A 22,029-nucleotide genomic window follows, 5' to 3' on the forward strand; every position below is an offset into this window, starting at 1 on the left:
CATGTTGTTCAGCCTCCATATGTTTGTGGGCCTTTTTGCTTTCTTTGTACAATTTATTCCCAGTTTTATACCTTTGTGGTCTGAAAAGTTGGTTGGTAGGATTTCAATCTTTTGGAATTTACTGAGGCTCTTTTTGTGGCCTAGTATGTGGTCTATTCTGGAGAATGTTCCATGTGCAGTTGAGAAGAATGTGTATCCTGTTGCTTTTGGATGTAGAGTTCTATATATGTCTACTAGGTCCATCTGTTGTAGGGTGTTGTTCAGTGCCTCTGTGTCCTCACTTATTTTCTGTCTGGTGGATCTGTCCTTTGGAGTGAGTGGTGTGTTAAACTCTCCCAAAATGAATGCACTGCATTCTATTTCCTCCTTTTATTCTGTATTTGTTTCACATATATTGGTGCTCCTGTATTGGGTGCATATATATTTATAATGGTTATATCCTCCTGATGGAGTGAGCCCTTTATCATTACGTAGTGTCCTTCTTTATCTCTTGTTACTTTCTTTGTTTTGAAGTCTATTTTGTCTGATACTAGTATTGCAACACCTGCTTTTCTCTCCCTATTGTTTGCATGAAATATCTTTTTCCATCCCTTGACTTTTAATCTGTGCATGTCTTTGGGTGTGAGGTGAGTCTCTTGTAAGCAACATATAGATGGGTCTTGCTTTGTTATCCATTCTATTACTCTGTGTCTTTTGATTGGTGCATTCAGTCCATTTACATTTAGAGTGCTTATTGAAAGATATGTACTTATTGCAATTGTAGGCTTTAGATTTGTGGTTACCAAAGGTTCAAGGTTAGCTTGTTTACTACCTTACTGTCTGACCTCACTCCCTTATTGAGCTGTTATAAACACAGTCTCATGATTATTTCTTTCCCTTCTTTTTCCTCCTCCTCCATTCTTCATATGTTGGGTGTTTTGTTCTGTGCTGTCTTTAGGAGTGCTCCCATATAGAGCAGTCCCTCTAAGATACCCTGTAGAGGTAGTTTGTGGGAGGCAAATTCCCTCAGCTTTTGCTTGTCTGGGAATTGTTTAGTCCATCCTTCATATTTAAATGATAATCATGCTGGATACAGTGTCCTTGGTTCAAGGCCCTTCTGTTTCATTGCCTTAAATATATCATGCCATTCTCTTCTGGCCTTTACGGTTTCTGTCGAGAAGTCTGATGATACCCTGATGGGTTTTCCTTTACAGGTGACCTTTTTCACTCTAGCTGCCATTAAAAGTCTTTCCTTGTCCTTGATCTGTGCCATTTTAAGTATTATGTGTCTTGGTGTTGTCCTCCTTGGGTCCTTTCTGTTGGGAGTTCTGTGTATTTCCGTGGTCTGTTCGATTTTTCCTCCCCCAGTTTGGGGAAGTGTTCAGCAATTATGTCTTCAAAGACACTTTCTATCTCTTTTTATCTCTCTTCTTCTTCTGGTACCCCTATAATACAGATATTGTTCCTTTTGGATTGGTCACACAGTTCTCAATATTGTTTCATTCCTGGAGATCCTTTTATCTGTCTCTATGTCAGCTTCTATGCGTTCCTGTTCTCTGGTTTCTATTCCATCAATGGCCTCTTGCATCTTATCCATTCTGCTTATAAATCCTTCCAGAGTTTGTTTCACTTCTGTAATCTCCTTCCTGGCATCTGTGATCTCCCTCCGGACTTCATCCCTTAGCTCTTGCATATTTCTCTGCATCTCCGTCAGCATGTTTATGACTTTTATTTTGAATTCTTTTTCAGGGAGACTGGTTAGGTCCACCTCCTTCTCAGGTGTTGTCTCTGTGATTTTTGTCTGTCTCAGATTTTGCCTTTTCATGGCTATAGAGATAGTTTGTGGAGCTGGGGCGAGTGACAGCTGGGAGAACGTCCCTTCTTGTTGGTTTGTGGCCTTCCTCTCTAGTGGCTTGCCCTGGGCAGTGACCTCTAGTGGCTTGTGCTGGGCAGCTGCTCGCAGACTGGGCCTCTGATTCTTGCCTGGCCACTATGTAGTTTATCTCTGCTGTTGCAGTGGGCTTGGCCTGCCTCGGGCTGCTGCTCCGATATGGCGGAGCCATGTTGGAGGGGAAAGAGCTGGGAGGCTGTTTATCTCCATGAGGGGCCTCCGAGTCACCCTGCTGCACAGGGGGTTAGGGTGCCCAGTTTTCCCCCGGATTCCCAGCTGCTGGGCTAAGTCTTCCAGGATGCTCCCATCCAGCTGTGGGGTCCCTGTCCCTTTAGGACTTTCAAAAAGCACTCGCTTTTCTTTGTTCCCAGGGTGCCAGCTCAGGGACCTGCTCACAGGTCTTACTGCTCTGGTGCAGATGGCTAGGGCTGGGTGTTTAGCAGTCCTGGGCTCCCTCTCCCTCCCCGCTCCAACTCCTCTCCTCCCGCTGGGAGCTGGGGTGAGGGGCCTTGGGTCCCATCGGGGTGGGGCTTGTATCTTACCCCCTTCATGAGGTGCTGGGTTCTAGCAGGTGTGGATGTAGCCTGGCTGTTGTTCTGTGCCTTCTGGTCTCTCTTTTAGGGATAGTTGTATTTGTTGTATTTTCAAAAATATATGTGGTTTTGGGAGGAGATTTCCGCTGCTCTACTCACACTGCCATCTTGGCTCCGCCTCTCAGAACTTCTCGAGGGTGGGCTTGGGCTCAGACACCCGTCCTTCAGCAAGGGCCTGGCAGTCCACGCTAGGGCCCACGAGTAGGGGGAAGGCAGGAGATTGTGGATTCCTTTTGTAATAGTTAAATAGTTTGAATTACTTATTTTTTTCTTATTTGCTGATTGTCTCCTTATGAAACAATCCCTAAGCACAGGAATAATGCTTTGTATTGTTTACTACCACCCCAGCATCTATCTTAGTAGCTGGCATAATGTAAGCACTGAGTAAATTATCAGCTGATTAGATAGGGAAAAAAACTACTAATTGTTATATATTTATCTTAATATCTAGGTTCTTGCAACTTTATATTTTGTTTCTAGTTTTTCATAATGGGACATGTGATATACATAAGGTACTGTGAAGAGTACTGTTAAAGTACTATTATTAAAAGAATGTGATATCTATATTCAAAGGAATTAAAATTTAGACAAGATTAAAGTAAATTATTTATTACAATCTCTAGAATTCAAAGCTTTGAAGATTATACAATACATATTTATCAATCTCAATGAAAAATACTGAAGTAAAAACTCATGTAAATACTTCTGACTTAGTATCTGTATCAATGTATGTGGATTTTGGAGCACAGTCATATAATGAATCAATTCTACAGCTAAGAATCTGGAAATCCTCATTTTTAGAATATTGAAATTATGACAGCTCTTCAAGCATTCAAGTGGAATAGCAAAATTGAAACTTTGTAAAGACAAATAAACCACTGAGAAGTACCACACTACCCAAACTACGTTATGATGATGTCACCTAATTAACAGTGAGTGACTTCAACATGTGGTTACATTTTAGTTATTTACCAGTTACTTCTCTCCTTCAAATATCATAAAATATCCATGAACACATACAGGAAATAAAATACATTTTTGCAGTGGTTTATTTGGTAAAAATAATAAAATGTGTAACCACCTGGTTCCCATGTAAAGTTCTAAGCAAGAAGTATAAGAGCCACTAATATTAAAAGAGCCAACCTTTCAAATACTGAAATAGAGAAAAAATATATATACATAAGTTGTTTCGAACTTTCAGCCTCACAGAACCAACTATGTAGTTGGGCAAAACTGTCAAAAACAATCATTTAGCTTTGCTGATTCTGCCAGAATGGGCTCCTTTGATATGAAGTGTTGACAGTTAAAGTGGTAACCTTGATGGCAAGCAAAGAGTGAAGGACAGCACCTCCACTAGTCTGAGGTTATGGCCCTGTTTGAGGCAAGCTATAGTCTGGTGAATTAGCCAGAGAGATTTAATAAGGAGTTATAAAATGGGGTACTGTCATAGGGGTCTTGAATAATCTAAATTAACATCACAAATGAACAATATGAAAATGAAAGTAAGAAAACAATTACCTAGACAATAGCAGCAAAGAAAAAATAAAATACTTAGGAGCACATTTAGTGAAAGAAACTCAAGATTTGTAAGTTGAAAACTATAAAACATCATTAAGAGAAATTAACAAAGTCAAAATAATTAGAAATTCAATGTTCATGGGTTAAAAAACTCAATATACCTAAGATTTCAAATATCTTCAAGTTGATCCATAAATTCATCATAATCCCTATCAAAACCCCAGCAATCTTTTCTGTAGAAATTGACAGGCTGATTTTAAAACTGCTTGGAAATACAAAGGACCTAGAACAGTCAAAACAATTTTGAAAAAAATCAATTTGGAGGAATTACATTACCTGATTTCAAACTTTACTATAAAGCTATAATGATTACAATAGTGTGTATAGATGTGATGACAGGCAGATGAATGGAACAAAATTGATAGTCCAGAAACAAGCCCTTACAGAAACAGTAAATTGGTTTTCTAAAAGGTTGCCACAAAGTCAATTCAGTGGAGAAAAAAGGATAGTCTTTCTAAAACAAATGGTGCTGAGACAACTGTAAATATATTTGCAAATAATAAAAGTAAAATGTAGACCCTCTATCATTCACAAAAATTAAATCTAAACGGCTTGTAGACTGAAAGAGAACAAAAACTATAAAACTTCTAGAAGAAAATAGAGAAAATCTTAACAACCTTAGGTTAAGTAAAGTGTTAGACATGACAAAAGATGCACAAACCATTAAAAAAAAAACGCTGACAAATTGGACTTCACAGAATTTAAAACTTTTGTCCTTCCAAAGACACTGTTAAGAAAATGAGAAGGCAAGCCACAGACTAGGAGAAAGTATTTGAAAACTATTGATCTGATAAAATAGAGTACCCAGAATATATAAAGGAATCATACAATTCAATAATAAAAACAGACAACCCAGTTAAAAAATGAGCAGAAGACTTGATCAGATGATTCACCAAAGAAAACATATTCTGGATAATAAGCACATGCAAGATGTTCAACATCATTAGTTGTTGGGACATACAAATTAAAATCACAAGGACATATAACAACACACACACCAAAATGACTATAATTTAAAGATACACAATATCAAGTGTTGATAAGGATGTGAAGAAACTGGAACCCTCATGTATGCCAGTGGGAATGTAAGAGAGTAGTATACTGCCTCTTTGGAAAACAGTTTGACACTTTCTGAAAAAGTTTACCATACACTTATCACAGGCACCAACAGATCCACTCAAAAATCTACCCAAAAGTAATGAAAACTTTCATCCACCCAGACTTCTATGTGAATGTTCATAGCAGCCTTACTGATCATAGCCAAAAACAATTCAAATGTCTATCAACTGGTCAATGGACAAACAAAATGCAGTATATCCATAAAAGAGAATACTACTCTGTAGTAAAATGAAATGAAGTATTGATTCCACCAGACTGACTTGAAATAGACTTCTGAGAATTTATGGAGAGTGGTGGAAATGTTAAAAAACTGGATAGTAGCTATGGTTGTATAACTCTATAAATGCACTAAAAATTATGTAATCATACATTTATAATGGGTAAATTTTATGTATGTAAATCATACCTCAGTAAAGTTGTTTTAAAAATAATTTGCTATATGATGAATTAATGAAGAAAAATACCCTGAAATAATATATTAATAAAATTTAACATGCTCCCTGCATATATCTAACACTCACGTAATTATATTTACTTCCATTTACGTAGCCCTTCCCCATTATATGATTATATCATGAGGCAGCCATTTCATCAGGATGGGGTTATTACAATAAAAATATTAATGCAAAGAAGTAAGTTCATGTCCTTTAAGCTTCAAAATGCATTTCTAAAACACCTGGAAGAGATAGTAGAATTGAGAATGCTCAAAGGGACTTGTACTCTGCATACTCCACCCAACCTTTTTACCCCTAGGCTGAACCATGTGGTGGGATAGTGGTAATATAAATGAACATGTAAAGTTTAGAGAAGTCTAAAGGTATAGGAATTCTTGGCTCCTAAATTTGTATAAAAATCCCAAACATGAACAAAGTCTCTGAATTCCCCATGTGTAAAAAGGTGAACAGAGCAAAACTATCTGTATGGAGTATTTAGGCAGAAGGCCTTGGAGAGTTCTACCAAGTTTCCTATTGCTCTAGAGTAACAAGGAAGCAGCCAGCTTTGAGCTGTGAACGACAGAGAGCTACAGAAGCAGGTGAGAGAGGATTGACTCCATAGAGATCTTAGAATTCAAAGAAGGGTCAGCACCCACAAATTTTGTCATTACATAAGCTCCCCAGCACACAGATATGATTCTGCGAATGGGGGAAGGGAGAACAATGAAACACTGAATTTCTCAGATTACATTTATTCCTCCTAGTAGAATGGGAGCATGAAATAACAGGTTTGCTCACAGAGAACAAGAAGTAAGAAATTATATTTCTTCCAAATTATATCTGTAGACTGAGATTTATTCCTGCTATACAACACTATGAAGTAGTTTTTCTCAACCATTTTTGTATGATCATCTTCTAAGGAGTCTTCCTAGACATTTATCCCCTTATTACCCTCCTCATAATATTTTAACACCACAGCTTTACTCTATATATGTTCATGTGCTGTATTTATGTATATGCTTTATATATAAAAAGTAAGATTTTTTTTCACCTCCTCCAAGAACCAATTTTTGTCCCCTTGGGAGCAATTTATCACCCTTGTTAAAAAAGCATGCTATAAAATTCCACGTAATGGCACATAGAAAATAAGTTAAATAATTGATATTTAAAGTTAGCACTTTATCAAATACTGTTTTATAATAACTATATTTAAAATTCACATTCACACTCTAGGTATATATACCAAATGACTTGTCATAGATATAAACTAAGCATTTCATGCCAAATTCTTATGTTAATATTTATTAAGGAGTCACTGCTCCACTATTTCCCTAATTTTAGGATCACAAAAGGATGCTACTCCATGAACTAGAATATATGATGTAGGTTTATGATTGGTGGTTTTGAGGAGCTTTTCCTGGCAGTGACCATGTGAAACAGCAACTCTCTTTTTTCAAAAGTCTGTTTCCAATAAACACATTAGCCTCATCTTCTGGGAGAGTATTTAATATGCTGCCCATTCTAGAAAACAATAGTGAGCAAACAAACAGCAGACAACCTGGAACAAATCTCCACATACATAAAACTAACCTAGATGTTTGTGCCACAAAGGAAGGATACAATGGTTCCTACTATAAATATGGATCAGGGTGAACCTAATCCAAGTAAACATGGATACCCTGAATGGATCCTACACTTCTGGTGCAAAATGAAAGAATCACTAGAGCAAAGTGTTGGTGAAATAACATCCCAAGAGAGGAGAAGCAAAAGCCTCTATGAACGCAATGTTTGGCATGTTTGTGGAACTGAGATAATTCTAATACGGCATTAAATTTTCTTTGGATTTAGCAGGAATGCTGTGCATGGAAATCATCTGAAATGTTGTAGCATATGTAATTATTATGTGATTCCTATTTCTATTTGGCATAACAAATGTAGAATAATAATATAATCAACAGATAAATGATAGGGATTAAAATAATTCAAGTAGTAAAAGTAGTGAAGAAAAGCATATGGGTTGTGCTAGACCAGTTTAGAAGTCTTTAAATTACTATACATACAAAGCTGACACACCAAAACACCTGTAGATTCTAACTCCTTTCATACTAAATAGGACATAATCCATCATGACCCTTCAAATTCAGGAAATTCAGATATAAGTGTGGTTTTAATATAAGTACTTAAAACTAATTTGATTTTTTAAAATAATATTTTTCTTTAATATCCTGAGAAAACATTGAAATTAGATGGCTTTAACTCAAGTTTTCCCAAAAATGTGTAGTGAAATGTACTGAATTTAAGGTGATGGTGTTGAAATGCAGCAGTGTCAACTTGAGGACAATCCAACATTTTTATATGCTACATTTTTCCTGGATGAAGGAAAAAAATCCATCTATCTACACTATACTTACATATGTGTATAATTTTGACTATACTGAAAATTCAATTAAAGTCAAATGGCATGACAATCCATTCAAATGAACAAATCTTTTTGAAAAATATAAAATTGTTTATTGAATGCAGCTGTCAAAGTAAAAAATGCCTAAATCAAATATAGGAAATAAATTTGATGATTTTAATGTAGGCTTTACACATTTTTTTACATTGTCAAAATGACTATATAAACTTAATAGAAGAGTTGCCTAAATTTGTATAGCAAGAAGGAAAGGTCAAAAGCTAATGAACAGATTCTAAGAATCACAGAATAATTAATGAAAATAGATGAAATGTCTCAAATGTTAAAGACTAAGATCACATCAATATCAAACACAATAAATGTAATTAATAAAAATAAAAAGTAACAAAAAATATGAAAATGTCATACTCAGGTGATAATGTCACTGGTGTGTGGTTGGTGAGCTCTATGAAGGCAGAAGTCCACCAAAATCTTCTGTAATGGACCTGATAGTAAATATCTTAGGTTTTGTAGACCACAAAGTCTGTATTACTCTTTAATCATTAAAATCATTTTTGGCTCAAGGCAAGGAGCAGATCTTAATTTTACACACCACAAAGTAGCTTACTAAATATAGATAGATGAACTGAGAGATGGGCTTAATTTTCCACTTATATGAGTTATGAAAGTGTCAACTTTAAGAGAAGCTTTTAAAAGATTAAAAAAAGGAACACAGTTTCCAGAATTGTCTTTCAAGTATGAACAATTGCATGAGATGATTCCTCAATTCAACATTTCTGTCAGAGTAGTATTGCATCAAACACAAATATTCATTTCATTAATCTGACCATTAAGAGTATCAATAATGATTTGAAAAAAGGAGCTAATAAAACCGCGAAGGTAAAAGCTGTCTGTGAAAACTACGTGTAGCTGAGTGATAGATGTGGCTTCAACTTGAACCATATGTTGACCATATCCTTGTTCTTCCCTCCATTCCCTCTGCAGACCACTAATAAATGAGGATGGCTTAACCACCTGGCTTGAAAGCAGCTCTCCACGCATAAGATATGCAAGACTGAAAAGCTAGTATCTTTTTCCATCTATAAAAGTTGATGAACAGTGGAGGGTAATTCATAGAGTAATTTGTATTGCCTTAGCTGTTGTTCGGTTGATTACTGGGGAAAAATATGGTATCACAAATAACTGCCCTCCCAGGAAATTGGGGGAAAGGCTCAGTACAGAGAACACTAACAACCACTCCCTGACTGGAGCTGCATAACAGAAAAACCTGCATATTAAACTGGGATGGATCCTAAGTGATAGGGGCAAAACATGTCTAGGCTGGAAAGGGCAAGGACCAACCTTAGTTTTCTTTGCAGTTAAATTTGGTATAGAAAAGAATCCTAAAATTTCTGTGAGCTTTAAAGAGGTGACAAATGTTAGGTGAGCACATTACTCAATCCACTAACCACCAAGAGGGACCGTGACGCGAATTATGTGGAAGTGAGCATAAAAGCCTTCCTGGACTATTTGGAATAGCTCCCAGTGCTGACAAGTGAGCAATATATATACAGACAAATCCCTGTCCCCTCTTCCACCAACACCTCACAAATTTCTAGCATCTTAAGAAATTAGAACCAGGAAGAAAGAATAGGAAAACCATTGAAGGAAATAGAAATTTGATATATAGTTTTCAACTAGACTATAATATCTAAATCTGCTTAAAGAAACTTCAGTATCAGTCTGCTAATCTATAATAAGTTGTCTGAGGTAGATAAAGCAGGAGGTATCTCTTTTAGGAAAGTTTGTATATTGATAAAATGAAAGGTTTATTTTTGCTTCAGTAACTATTGTGAATTACCACAATCATGAAGCATCCTATCAGATACATTGAAAAATAAAATGGTCCTTTCCTCAAATTGCACAGTCAGAATGCACAAAGCTTCAAAATTATGTAGGAAATGATGGACATTTAGAAATACAGGAACCTAAAGGTAATTAAGACATGGGAAGAAGAAAATGGGAAAATGATGGTTTTAATAACAGCACTGAAAAAAAAACCAACCCTAAATCTAAGGTTATCTCTGAATCTCTTACAGAATAGTAGTTTATTGTTAAAGAATAAACATATAGGTTCCCATGGAAACCAAATCAATGTTCCCTTCAGACCAAAAAGTACAAACAATATGCTTTTAAGTGCTGAGATGTATGAAAGTTTCAGAAATACTTTAAATTGACAGATGAAGGATTAACAAATTATGTTGAAACAATAAATAGCAAATATGCAATGTACTTATCAGAAAATATATAGGGTATATTGCTGACAAGTTCAAATATGTTTCAACCATTTGATAAAGATGGCCCAAAGCAAATGCAAAATGATAATAAAAAGTCTATAATTAAGAACATATCTAGAGTCAATTAGGATTATGATGGCACAATAAATATGTGTAACAGTTCAAAGAACTGAGAGTCTCTGATCTGAAAAAATTAAGATTTATTATGGATATAACATCCAACATCTGTCTTCCAATAACTAAAGGGCTATTTCATGGGCACATTTGAAGAGAAATCAGGTTTATTATGTATGACTTCATAGGCATTTGAGAACAAACTTTGTTACAGTCAGTGGTAGGTATTGGGGACAGATTTTTATTTAAAGTGATAAAGTTCGTTCTAATAGCAAAGACTACTCAATAAATTTGTCTCATGCAATAAGGAGCTCCCAATCACTGCACATATTACAAAGAAGTGAGACTCAAGCATAACAACTGAGAGAATTCACACATTGGATGTAGAGAGTAAGACTAGATTGCTCTAGATCTCCTTCAATTCTATGAATCCTTGATTTCATTATACTTTATAGCCTTCTGAAGAAAAAAATAATATGAGATGTTTGAAAATGATTTCTCAAGCCATTTCCTATTGTCTAAAATTTTTAAACTTTGTTTTCAACTTTCCAAATTTTGTTTACTTCTGTAATAGAGAACTGACAAAGGATGAAATTACAGGGAACCCAATTATCTGAACAGTTTCATTAAGGAAGGGGTGTCAAACTCAAGGTCTAAGGGATCAAGTAGGTATTGCAAATTATTAATGTAAGCAGATAATTCTCTCTTCCATTTTTGAGACATACCACCCTCTTGAATAATCTTTTCCAATTTTGGTAAAAGAGATGCTATCTTACCTAAGTTAATATAGTTCATTTCAAATAAATACCAAAGTAAGTCCACTGTATGTGTTTGTGCTCAGGGGGGTGCCTTTCTGTACTCAGGCTACTTCCACCTTATGGTTCTGAAGATCTAGAATATTCCAATTAGCCTTCAAAAGAGGGAAAAGAGAGTAGGTCGACTCTACTTTTTTTTCTTAAAAGTCTTATCAACCAAGAAGGGACTAGCAGTTACAAAAGGGGATGGGTGGGGGAGGGCGGGTGGGGAGGGAGGGAGAAGAGGATTGAGGGGTATCATAATCAGTACACATGGTGTAGGGGGGATCATGGGGAAGACAGAGTAGCACAGAGAAGACAAATAGTGACTTTGTGGCATCTTACACTGATGGACAGTAACTGCAATGGGGTATGGGGGGGACTCGATAATATGAGTGAATGTAGCAACCACATTATTTTGCATGTGAAACTTTCATAAGAGTGTATATCAATAATACCTTAATAAAAAAATTGTATATAAAAAAAAGTCCTATTAATAATGAAAGCCATTAGTTCTGCTCTTATTCCACTGGGGAGAATTTTGTGCAACACCTGAATATAAAGGGGACTATGAAATGCGGTGCCTGGTGAAGAAGCCACTTTTCAATAACAACTCTATGGAGAGCACGAATAATTATTGGACATCTAGCTGTCTCTGACACATACTGATACAAAGATTTTTTTTCTCCATTATGAGAAAATCAACTGTGCAAAAGTGATGATTAAAAAAAAAGAGTGAAGTGGATTGGGCTTTGGCATGCTGAAGAAAGAACTTATACAGCTTCCACTTAGCCCCTTAAAGGGAATTGCTGCTGCAGTGTTCCTAAGGTGATTGATTGCCTTAATGTCTGCCACATAGTAGGTACTCAGGAAATATTTTTTGACTGAACAAAATGCTGGCTGAAAGAGTCCTGGATTAGCAGACCTTTTGCATTTTTTCAAAAGAGGAGAGAAATTTAAATTTTTGTGTAAAAATCTACTGAATTTTAAATTTTGGAACTTAAAAAAAAAACCTGCTAGATACACAAAACATTTCTATCCTGAATTTTCACTGTGGGCAACAAATTTGCAAGTTCTGTATAACTTACCACAGAGCTTCTCAAAAGTGCTCCAAACATTTTCAAACTATTTGCTTTCTACAAGTGATAATTTTTTATAAGAAGATTAGTAATAATATTGGTTCCTTTAAAGCATTCTTCCTAAGAATGTACAACCTTCCTCATGGTTAGAGTTCAGAACATTATCTTCCAGCATGAATATTTACTTAGGTATAATTTTACAATCTGGTGAGGATGAAAAAATAGAATATAAACCATAAAATATTGCTTCCCAGTTTAATTCTACACTGGAGGTACTGAAAAGATAGAGAAAAACCAAATGAAAGAGAAATGAGCATGGGTCTGCCAAGTGTCTGCAGGCAATCTGACTTTGGCAGGGCTCCTTGGGTCCGGTTCACCAGCTATTGGCTTGTGTGTTTTACCAACAGGGAAGATTTCTGGTTTATCTCTGAACATTTTTCACAAGTTAAATGTGACATTTTCTTTCTCCTCTAACCCTGTCTCGTTATAATGTTTCTGAACCAGTGGTATCCCCAAGGCTTTTTCTAAAAATGGAAGCTGGAAACTAATTATTTTAAAAAATCAGCCGTGAGAGTAACTTCTTCTTACTTTGTTACCAAGATGGCTTGCCCTGTGCAGTTCTTTAAGCTTAGTCTATCCTCACTACAGGCATTCAGTTTTGACCAGAATTGGTCTAAACATATAGCTTAGCTACTCTAAAATACTTAATCACAGTCTTGCTTTCTAAAGAAAAAAGAGGTCAGGTTGGAACTTTTCAATCACAAGCAAAAAACCAGCAACAAAACTCAGTTTCCTAAAAGCAGGAAAAAAATCATCTAGTTTTGGAGGACCCAAAATACTTGCTAAAATATTTACCTTCCTTTCCATTTTCCTAAATGCTTAAAATTACCTGGCAACCAAGCAAAGTGTTAGCAGGTTCTGATTTATTAAGTTTTCAACATTCATTCAACTAGTGCCAATGAGGGTGTACTGATGTGCCACGAAGTGTTCTTGGTGAAAAGGCAAAACTCTACACCCAACAAACACAGTCCCTGCCTAAGAGAGTTTACAGTTTCATGGATATGATACTGGCAAGCATACCACAGCCTGATGATAATGGTGATGAGAATCTGACAGCCCCTGGGAGCACCTAGAGGCACCTTAGGAATCCCACAGTCAAACAATTCCCCTCTAAGTGGAAAACTAGATATTCCTCTGTATGAGGAGCATATGGAAAGGGGCTGTGGCAGCTGCACTAAGCTTCCAGATCTCATAAGACTTCAAATTACTAACAGAGGAACTCCTAGTCTAGCCTGAGAGAAGAAAACCAAGGACACTTTCTCAGGTTGACTACTATTTTTGTGGGCACTTTCTCCATCTTTCCTCAGTCTGAACTCTCTAGCTAGAAATAATCATCCCCTCCTTTTGCTTCCAACGGAATTTTGTTGGTACCTCTCTGGTGAAATTTACCTTACTTTATTAAATCTGAAATGGCATTTATTAAAACAATCTGATTTCATCGATAGTGAATTTGAGCTGCAGAAGAGGAATAGGCATTTTAAAATAGGTGAAATGTGTTCATTCTTTTTGGCTTATGTTTGAGCTACATACATACTTGGCTTATCTCTGCCCCTATAGATTTAAGTCCTTGAGGGCCAGCTATTTCTAATCATTTTGTGTAATCTAATATAACAGTTCAGCACCTGACACTGCAGGAACCCAAAGCATATTTTCAAAAAAATGAAAAAACAGGTTGATAAGGCAGACCAGATAGGAGCCAAGTTTTCTGATTCTCAGTCTAGAATCCCCTCTTTAAATAATTACATCATCAATCCTTATTAAAATAAGGTCAATAGGAACTTTAACATGAAATAATCATCATAAAAATGCTAATATAATACTTAGAAATTACTACTGATGTGCCAGGTATTGTTGCAAGTGTGCTCCTTATCTTTTAATGCTTACAACAGCTGGGTGCCCTAGACATTTTTTATAAATGCTCCTCATTTTCACCCTCTCAGTCTACCTTCCTGCTCTTGCCATTATGTTCTGGTGGAACCTTCTGTATCTTACCTCAACAATGCTGCCTCTCTCTGTGAATCTGGTGGGTAGAGTGCCTGGGGCATTCTCCTCACCTCTCTTGGTGCCTGAACAGATTTGGAAATGCAAGGAGGTTACATCCCTTTGGTCAATCTTTGACTAACAGGGACAGGGGTCTCTTCTCAGGCAGATGATTCTGAGCTATATTTTAGTTTCACAGGGACAGCCCAACAGAATCTCAGACCATTTTCCACATCAGGATCCAGCTCAATCATGTCTGGATCAGCCTGACTGTCTCCTTGTTTTATTCCTTCCATTCAAGGATTCTAGTGATCTAATGCATCTCCACAATTGCTTCCCATAATAAACTACCCACATATAATCTTTATTCTCAGACTCAGTATTTTGGAGAAACCCAAGGTAAGATCCCTGTGAGGTAGTGGCATTATTAATAGTCAAGGTTTCAGATAAAACAAATGAAGGACAGAAAAGTTAAATCAAATGCCTAAAATTCAGTGGTAGAGCTAGGATTTGAACCAAGGGAGTAAGATGCCAGAGTCAATGCCTTTGACTACTTCACCCTCTCTTTCTTTATTGGAAATGACACTTGATTTTTAAATAAACAAATCAAATATTTTTCTGCCTAATTAATCATAATGTTATATTGTTACAGTGTTGCATAACTGGCCCACTGTTAAGTACTGTAGAGAATTAACATTAAGAACCTGTTCTAAGTCAGGTACTTTAGTATATATTATTTCATTACTTCTCACAAAACTTTTTAATGGTTAATATTTTAAAAGTTCATTTTGCATATGATAAAGAGTTTAACATTAGAAAGTTTAAGTAACTTGCCAAAGACACAGAGCTAGTAAGGGCTGGAACCAGAATGCAACCCACTTATTTATTTAACAAGTATTTACTGAACACCTGTGATGTGCTGGGCACTATTCTGGGAGCTAGGGATACAGTCCAGACCCTCATGGTACTTATACCCTGATAGAGGATCTGCACAATTATTTTTTTAAAAACAGCCAAAATGTCTCTAGACATTGCTAAATGTCTTCTGGGGAATAAAATTTCTAAATTAAAAACCACTGACCTAAAGCAAAGTTGTTCAGGTGGGATCAGGCTTCGTAGGTGTTAAAAAGAAATTTCCATTGATCATCTTGATTCTCCAATAACTACCCAGTGTCTAGCATGCATACTGAAGGTTTATTCATCCACCAAAATATGTTAATATTTTGATCCTTCCTCCAAACATAAGAGTACTACCAAAGGAAAACTCTTTTTGCACATCTATTTGGTACATTTTATATGAATAAAATGTACAGATCTTGCAATACACACACATACATACCCACTCAAATTTAGCTACTTAGAAAATAGACCTTTACAGTTATAGTAGTTACAGGCCATTTTTCCAAGAGAGCTACCTAGCACATAGGCACACTTCTAACTTTATGTTGACTGCATCTAAACCAAGGGACAGAAATAACAAATGCAAGGATCATAATCATTAAGAGGGAGCAGAGCACCCCAGTTGTAACTGATAAGCTTAAAACTTCTCTCATCCCACACCATAAGCATTAGGTCCTGTCTCACCCTACAAGGATTAGGATCCAATCATCTGGAGTTAACAGATCCAGAAGTTTATAAACCACAGGTCTCATAAAATTTCCTCTCACAAATGCATTGTTTTAATAAATGTCTTCAAAGCAATGGTGCTGATTTTATGATGTATATTCAGACTGTCAATGAAAAGCCTAAGAAAAAAGAAAGCAACAATAAAACCCACCACTTGATGAGTCAAACTGTAAGCAATATGCTTGCTGCTTTGTAAACTTGGCTGAGTGAAAGTGAAATAGTGGCCTAACAAAAAAGATAGTTATAAGATCAATTCTCAATCCAAATTTGATCCAAATGAGAACATGGTTCTAATTTCACTTACCACTGAGTTTTGCACAAGGTAGGCATTTCATAGGTATCTGCCAAATTCATGAATATGCTTTGCCACTCACTATTTTCCTAATATAAAAATATCTGATCAATTTAAGTATAACCTTTTCACATGATTCACACAGTTTAAGTTTGGCAAAACAACAAATCTTAGGCAGCAGTTTGAGTAATTGACAATGGCAAAAAAATGCAAACTGTATATGATAAACTTAGCCTCTCAAAGAAACCATTAAAAATATTTCTCAAAACTCCTCATCCTTTTACTTAATTATTCTGCTTCAAGATACTGTGTGAACCAAGAATTCACATGCAGAAGGCAGAACTGGGTGTAAACCCCTCTTATGAAGTGTTTGCCAATGCAGATAAAAGAGCCAAAAGGAACCCCAAACACTGTTCTATGTTCTTAGCTACCACCCATCATAGTCGCCATCATCACATAATTATTTATTGCAACTGACTCTAGTACTGACACAGGAAGGTCATTTTTCAAAATGATTCTAACTGCCATTTCTTTTTCCAAGAACTGACAAATTTACCTAAAACAAGGATGTGATTCCACTGGGCCCATTTTATATTATCAATCATAGAGGCATATAATTGAAGATAGATTAAAGTCGGGAAATTCTCTGTATTAATCCCTTAAAATAATAAGTGAATTGGAAGTTCCAGCTTCCTGTTTTATTAAAAAAAAGAGCATGACTGTTTCCTTTTAAAATAAAAGGCATTCAAGTTTCAGTAATCGGTTTTAAATTTATTTTGCTTTTGTTTTACTTACAAGTTGTTTGAGATGATACGTGCAATCGAATAATTTAATAGAATGAATGTGTAAAAACAGCCTCATTATCAAAAGTCTCCAAAAGCTTTCAGAACACTATCTTTGTCCTTCTAAAAGGATTATCCAGTGTCAATGTCCAATCCAGCTACTGAACAAAGCAAATGAAATGAACTAGTCCCTAGGCTTTCGGACCGTATTAATACAGGTATAAACGCTATTTCCCCAAAGGCCTAGCTAAGGACATTATTTTTGGTAATAACCCAAATACACCTACCTTTAAAGTTCCTTTTGCTTAAACGACCTCTGTCCTTTATCTGCTTTTCTCATTGCTCCCTTCCCGTTAGTCCCCAAGATTGCGGCCGACTGTCGTTTCCCAAGATGTCCACCACACTGACCCCATCCCAGACTGTCACTCACTCCCTCTCTGCGGACGCGGGGTCTGGCCTGTGTGACTGCCTCAGCCTGTGCAGAAGTGACGCTCTGTGACACACCAGGGCCGGTCCTCAACGCAGTTCCTGCCGCCTCGGTTCTCTTGTTACGCTCGTTCCCGGAACCGCTGCCACTGCACTGTGAGGAAGCCCAGGCGGTCTGTGGAGGGCCTCATGTCAGCGGAACGGAGCTCTTGGCCTGGACCTCGGTTAGTGTCTGCGGCGCGCGGGAGCCGCGCAGCCGAGGCCTCCCTGCCAGGCCGCCCGGAGGAGACACAAGATGGCGACGCCGGAGGCCGCGAAGCGCTCTCGCCTTGAGGAGAAGCAGCTGCCGGACACCCGACAGGCTTCCGCACACGGAGAGTGGTGCAAAACAGGCAGCCATTGAGGAGATCGAGCTGCTCCTCAAGGAAAAGCAAGAAGCGCCACCAGAAATACTGAACACGGCGACACAGAGAGGCGGCGCGGGCTGAGGCCGGGGAGCCGTGCTGTGGAGAGGCAGAGGCGCGCTCTGCGCGGCGCCAGCCGCCACCACCCACCCTCCCAGGCCCCGGCGCCTGCACCGCGCCGCCCGAGCAGGGGGCCGGAGTGGGTCCGAGCAGGAGGCGTCGCCAGTGGAGGAGCCAAGCAGAGGCTCGGCCAGCAGGTCCACAGCCGCCGCTGCCCCGGAGGATGTCGTCCCCCGCGGCATCGCAGCACACGCACAGCCGCAAGGAAGGCAAGGGTGGGAAACGCCGCGAGAGGCCCCGGACTCCACGGGAAGCCCCCGAGGGCCCCGCGTACCAGCAGGACTCAGCGGGGCTGACTGACCGGCGGAGTTCAGCGCCACAGCGAGTGAGACGCGAGAACCGGGCCCAGTCCCAGACTAACCTGCGAAGCCCTGTCCTGACCCCGCTTGGTTGTTGCTGCCGCCCAGCCTGCTCTGCGCGATGAGCCCACGGCCCAACGTGGGAGGCCGGGACCTCTCCGGCCGGAGGCTGGGACCCCAGAAGGAGCTGGCAGCCGAAAGCTGGCCTCCCCTTGGGAGGTGCCTTCGGAGCTAATTGTGAGATGTCTTCCCAAATGTGTACCACTCCTGGTCCCCAGCAGATCTACGAAGCTAAAAAAGAATTCTCAGCCCCAGGCCTTGCTCAGCTTTAAAATGACAGCTAACACCAACTTGACAGACGTGAGTAACCCATCTTAAAAGTAGAATTTTGCAGGCCCCTTTCAGCCATCCTGCTAATACCACATAGTACCGACAAGCCATTCCCACTGAAGCCTAGTCAAATTGCAAATTTATGAGCAAATAATAATTGTTGCTTTTTTAAGCCACTAAATTTGGGGGATGGTTTGCTATGCGATGATGGATAATTGATACATCCTTCCTAAGCTCTGTATAATATGTTTGTCTTTCCACTCCTAACATCAGTCTCCTAAAATTCAGGTTCTTATCACTGGCCTAGAGTATTTCAATAGCTAACTCTTTTGTCTCCGTCCAGTCTCTCCCTAGCTGACTTTCATTTACACAATCCATCTTCCGTCTTGCTAACTTACATCTTGTTTATATTACTTCCCAAAATACAGAAAAAGTTTAAAGTGTAGTCTGAAAAGTTTTCAACATCTATATGTGGTTCTCAGTTCTGGCTGTCCATTAGAATTACCCAGGGAATTTCTTAAACCAGTGATGGAGCCTCAACTCAGAAGTTCTTACTCAGTTGGTCTAAAGTGGGAACTAGCCATTGGAGAGCATAAAAAGCTCTCCAGATATTCTAAAGGGCAGCTAAAGTGAAAACCACTGAAGCCATTGGGGGCAGAAAGGAACCTACAAGGATGGCTACAATGAGTACAGAGCAATTGCCAACATTCAAAACAGTAAAGGACAAAGATGAAGAAGACTGATCCAGAGTTTTCCAAGTAGGAAGAAAAACAAGGATTAAAATATCAAGAAAAGGAAATGACTGGGGAATACAAACAGAAATGTCAGGAAAATACTGAAAATAGTTCAGAATGTTCATGAATTTCTCTTATTTAATTTTGTTTTATTTATTATAATAAGATGATTAATATACAGTCCTGAGATACATAGTTAACTCCAGAGTTGAAAGAAAACTTAGATGAATCCATTAGGACATGATTTCATTTTCCATCTTAGCATATTCCCCAATCCTATCACAATTAATTTACTGATTCAACAAATACATATTGACTGCCTACTCTTTGTCACACGTAATGCTTGGGGTATAGCAGTGAACAACACAGGGTCTTTGTCCTCAAGGAGTTTATATTATAGTTGGGTGGGGCAGACAAAAAATAAGCAAATGCATAATATATCAAAGGTTGGTAAATGAAAAGAAAAATAAAGGCAGAGGGGGAAAAGGAACCTTAGTAGGAGTAGGGGATGAGATGTCAGAAGTTTTTTGTTTTTTTTTTTTGAGGGATCAGAAAAGACCTCACTGGTAAAATTTCCTTTGAGCAGAGATGTGAATGAAGTGAAGGAGCCAGTCATGTATGTGAATGGACACCTGCTGGAGTGGTACAAGAACAAAAAGCAAGTGAGAAGAGGGTTGAGGTGTATAAGGTATAGCAAGGAGAACCGCATAGCTAGGGTGGAGTAAAAAAAAGTGGAGGATGGTAGGAGATGAAGTCAAAGACATAAGGGCAAAAAGGAGGGAGTTCAGAATGGGGTGGAGAAATTATGATAGACAGTGGTTCTTCGTTTTTCATCTTAGAGTGCATTAGAATAAGTTAGGGGCGAGTCTCAAAATATGCATACCCAGTCTGCACCCTCAGAGATTCTATTTGAATTTATCTAGGATGGAGCCCACACAGCAGCAGTTTTCAATGCCCCCCGTTTATTGAGAACCATTGCTGTAATGATTTTTATATGGATAATATATAGGTCACTGTAATTCTGTAGATTTTGTCTGAAAGAGATGAAAAGCCAGTGAAGATTTCCATGAGAGAAGAGGCAGGATCAATATTTTAACTTATTCACTCTAGCTGCTCTGGAGAACAGACTATATGAGGTGAGGTACAATTAAGATCACCTATCTCTTTCTCAACATTTTCCATGATGAACATGTGGCTTTTGTATTAATAATATAAATCTCTAACTTAAAAGTATTTTAAATAGACGGGAAGTGTATCTATTAATGAGAAACAGAGTATTATATTCTCTATTACTAACCTATTCTTCCAGATGTGTTTCTTAAAGAAAGATATTCATGATGGACAATGCAGTATGTATTACTGCTAGAGCTATCATAACGAAGTAGCACAGACTGGGTGGCTGAAAATAGCAGAAATATATTATCTCGTATTTCTAGAGGCTAGATGTCGCAAATCCAGGTGTCAGCAGGGCTATGTTACTCTGAGAGTATGGGTAGAGTCCTTCCTTGCCTCTTCCTAGCTTCATGGGGTTGGCAGCAATCCTTGGCATTCCTTGTCTTGCAGCTGCCTCTGTCATCACAAGGTCATCCTCATACCATCTTCCCTCTCTGCACATCTTTGTCCACATTTCCCTTCTATAAGGACACCAAGTGTATTGGATTAGAGCCCACCCTAATGACTTCATCTTCACTGTGTTAGATCTGCAAAGACCTATTTTCACACTACTACACATTCTGAGGCTTTGGAAGTTAGGACTTCAACATCTTCTGGGAGAAGAGGGAGGGACACAGTTCAACCCATACAGAACGGCTCTTGTGAAATCTTTAATAATAAATAATAGAATTTGTATCATATACTACCTTCTCTGTCAAGGCAAAACTATATGAAGAAAAAAAAGAGAGCTAATCCCAAAGTCAATAAAATTCTTGAATAAAGGATGACTGTCCTGAAAAAGAGAATCTATGGCATGTTTTTTGATTCTCTAACTTTTTTCCATTCCAGCAGACATTTCCCAAAGAATGCCTAAAAATTCTGTGAAAAGAGTTGGTTATTTTGGTGAATTTCACTTATGGAACATGAATTTTCAGTGCCTTGGTAGGTTGATGTTTAGAATGGATTTTTTAGCCTTTGTGGACATACAACTCCTATTGCTAATTTATCGAAATTAGAGTCACCTACACCTCTCAAATTAATTTCACAGGTCCAGAAGAGTGGGAATTAGAATCTTACCATCAGTCTGAGAGGGAATGGACATCAGCCCATAAGCATACCTAAAACGTGTCTAACTTATTTCACAACTTAATCCTACCTAAGGAAGGCTTTTGTTTTCAGCATTAGAATAAACATTATTAGGCTGACAGATTAACTTTCATAGGGTGGCCGAACTTTGCTGAATACTGACTTTAAGAGCTAATACCAAGCTCCTTAAAGAAAAACCTGAGCAACACACCATACTTAGCCTCATGATATCCCCCAGGCAAAGCAAATCCTTATCAAGAAGCCCCTGGTGACCTAAGTAACCAAGTGGAACTGAAATTGATGTGTTGGCTCACATGCTGTACAAGAAAAGTGAGCATTCTGTCATGGGACAGACAGCAAAAGAAGATGAAGAACAAACACCTACTTCTTGATACATTATCAAACATCATGTTTGGAATTACTCTAAAAGCACACCCACTGGAATATAAACTGTGTTTGACCCAT

At 38.0% G+C, this 22,029-nt stretch overlaps 1 protein-coding gene across 1 annotated transcript in view; it reads right to left on the reverse strand.

The window, feature by feature from the left end:
- The window catches only part of ANGPT1 (angiopoietin 1), a 452,838-nt gene extending 434,213 nt beyond the window's left edge, over positions 1–18,625 (reverse strand). The window contains exon 1 of the mRNA XM_073229962.1: positions 17,301–18,625. The gene's annotated coding sequence lies outside the window, so the exon portion shown is untranslated. The remainder of the gene's footprint in view (positions 1–17,300) is intronic.
- Positions 18,626–22,029: the final 3,404 nt, after the last annotated feature.

This window comes from Manis javanica, chromosome 2 (assembly GCF_040802235.1).
Source record: "Manis javanica isolate MJ-LG chromosome 2, MJ_LKY, whole genome shotgun sequence".
Classification (NCBI taxonomy): domain Eukaryota; kingdom Metazoa; phylum Chordata; class Mammalia; order Pholidota; family Manidae; genus Manis; species Manis javanica.